Here is a 3,106-nt window from a genome sequence, read left to right as displayed (position 1 = left end):
CCAGCTGACGTGTTGAATCTCTGCCGCATCTCAAAGGTCAGCCTGTTATAGAATTTCTCGACTATGGCCCATTCGGATAAACCATGCTGGGGGCATCTACTAAGCAAATTATGGAACCTTTCCCAAGCCAAAGGGTATGACTCGTCAGGGTCCATGCGGAAGGAATAGATCTAATCACGAAGTCGCAAGGCTTTAGATGGCGGAAAATACTTCTTTAGGAATCTATCTTGAAGTTCGTCCCAAGTAGTGATGGACCCAGGGGGAAGGTTTTCCAACCTTGATGAAGCTCGACTCTCAAGAGAAAATGGAAAAAGATGAAGGTAAATAGAAGCACGAGTGGCGTGGGGATATGAAAAGTTTCGCAGATGCGAGTGAATTTGTTTAGATGGCCCGGCGCATCCTCGTCTTCAAGTCCATGAAAAGGGGAGGAATTAGTAATAGAATTCATGACGTTCCGATGTGCAAGTTACTAGCATCGGGCATCGCCGGACATGTGATAGCAGACTGTCTCCCCATAACTCCCTCATTCGCTCTCGAGTGAACCGTACAACTAGGGGGAAGAGCATCACCCATATCTGAAGTGGAATCTGGAACGTGTACCTTGCATTCGCGTAGTTCACGTGTAATCTCCCGAAGCTCCCTACGGCGCTCACGAAAATCTCTCTCGGGTTCGTCAGAAACAGTGAACTCTGATGGTCCTAGTGAACGAGTACGTCGCATACGCTGAAAAACAGATAAAAGAGTGAGGACCCAAACTTATCCCTAAAGCACACAAGGCACAGATAGCAATTATGTAAGGCCCCGAACCCCGGGAACCCCACAGTTGGTAATCATTCAAAACACTCGTAAAAATAATTAAACTTAAAACAATCATTTTTATTAAAATAAGCATCACACAGTGTAAATTCAACGGAAAACATAAATAGTGAAGTAAGTTCCCTAAAACCCGGGAATTTTGCCCAAAACCAATTTTGAATATAATTCATAAAACCATTTAAAATTAAATTGTTCAAATTACATTCTTCCATCCACGTATGCCCTTCACCGTCCAAGTAGCTTTGTGCACGTCCAAGCGATAAGGCATCCCCTTCCTAACCTGAAACTCACACTAACATGCACACAAAGTCAGCTTGAGCTGAGTGAGCTCAAGTTTTAAGTAAATAATATCAGTAGTAACAATTATGAAAGTCATACCAAAAGTTTAAAAATAAAAGAGTGTATCCATTAAATCATCATTACCGAAAACTAAACATTCTCATACATACATATACAAAATGTATATATAAACATCCTTTCAAGTACATCCATATATATATAACAATATATATACATATATATAACATCCACGTATAACATCAGGGTCGAGCAAACGTACAACCCAAACACGTAACATAAACGCATGCAAACACAAAGTAGGCATACGCAACATCCATAGTCGAAACGACTACAATTCCGCCAAATATAGACCAAACAATAATGTATATATGTGTGTGTATATATATATATATATATATATATATATATAACATCCCAAGGCCTACCATATACTAGCAAGCCTATATAAAATCGTTTAAAAACATTTCATCAAGTAAGAAAAACACTTAGGTGTGCATGCTAGCCCAAAATTTGAAAAGAGTGAAAAGGGGCATCTTGAACTCACCTGGAATCAATCGAACACCTGCAACGAGCTAGGAAATCTCTAAGTGCACAATCACAAGCAAGGGCCTGTAAATTATACACAACGCATTACTAAACTAGACCGTAAGAACACTCTTGCCTAATGGGCCATTCAAGCCCAACCCTTTGTCCAAAGGCCCAACAACTTGGCCCAAGGCCCAACACTTGGCCTAAGGCCAAACAACTTGGCCCAAGGCCCAACACTTGGCCCAAGGTTAATCAAATCGAGTCGAATACGTGCGTAATAAACCTTAAAACCATTTGTTAAACGAATCAGCCCCAAATGGACCAAATTCCCATTTTAATCTTTTCATTCATCATGATTATGTCACCCGAGTTGATAGGGTTGACGGTTCCTTTTTACAACTATCAATTTAACATTTAAACGAAAATTTGCGCACCGCCGACTCGGTTGACGAATCACTAACCAAAACAGCCCCGAGCATCAAAAAATTAATTTTTCCACAGCCCTTAAACCCCCCTAGGGTTGTACAAACTGATTCGGTCGGTCATCCGATCAATTAACGCATCAAACTCAACAATTGTCAATCCTACACCCGGTAAACCCTAGTTTTCGAACTAAAATCGATTGACCGACCTAAACACCTCCATTAGCCATGAAATTATAATATGATGTACATGTCATACCTAGTGGGATTTTGATGCGAAAACCTCACTCAAAACAGCCCCGAAAAAGATCAATTGGGCAGCCACCCGGTTAGCCTACAACAAGACGTTTTTCGATCAATACACGCAATATAAGGATCAATTAATGTGTAAAAGACTTGGGGAATCGTAGTACATATCTTGAATTGAAGTTATAAGGCTTAAACTTGGCTGCAAAAAAGAAAATTCGTGGGTCTTGGTTCCCTTCTTCCTGCCGATCGCAGCAATGGGAGGGGGGGCTAGGGTTAGTTTATGTTATAACATAATATATTACACTCTAGTCCCTCCATATTGAAGTTTAAGGCAAAATGGAAGGAAAAGTTAGGTTATTTAACGTACCGGGATGACGTAAAGGCTTCCGAGAAACGTCGGTTAAGTCCCCAGAGTTATACATACTTTACACGCGCTAAATTATTAAACCGGAAGTTTGACGGGTGTTACAAATTAAGAGCAATTAAGTAATAAAATAAAATAAAATCTAATTGTTTAAACTTACACTAAAAAGAAAGAAAAAGCAAACAGAATCTAATTCACCAATTACCAAGTGTCCCCGGCAACAGCGCTAAAAACTTGATGTGCCTAAAAGTGGTATATAAAAATAATGCTATTAATCAACCTAGCACAACGAGTAATAAATACCTAGAATACCCTAAACCAAACCACTAGCAATAGGCAAGTGAACCTATCGGGTGTAGAATAGCTATGGGAAGGTTGGGAATATCGAACCCTAGAGACACTTATTAAATTAACGAAACTAGATTCT

Source organism: Bidens hawaiensis, unplaced genomic scaffold, assembly GCF_021521415.1.
Source record: "Bidens hawaiensis isolate Kalapana, Puna unplaced genomic scaffold, B.hawaiensis_p1.1 tig00019316_1, whole genome shotgun sequence".
Lineage (NCBI taxonomy): Eukaryota > Viridiplantae > Streptophyta > Magnoliopsida > Asterales > Asteraceae > Bidens > Bidens hawaiensis.
Note: the sequence above shows the minus strand (reverse complement) of the source record.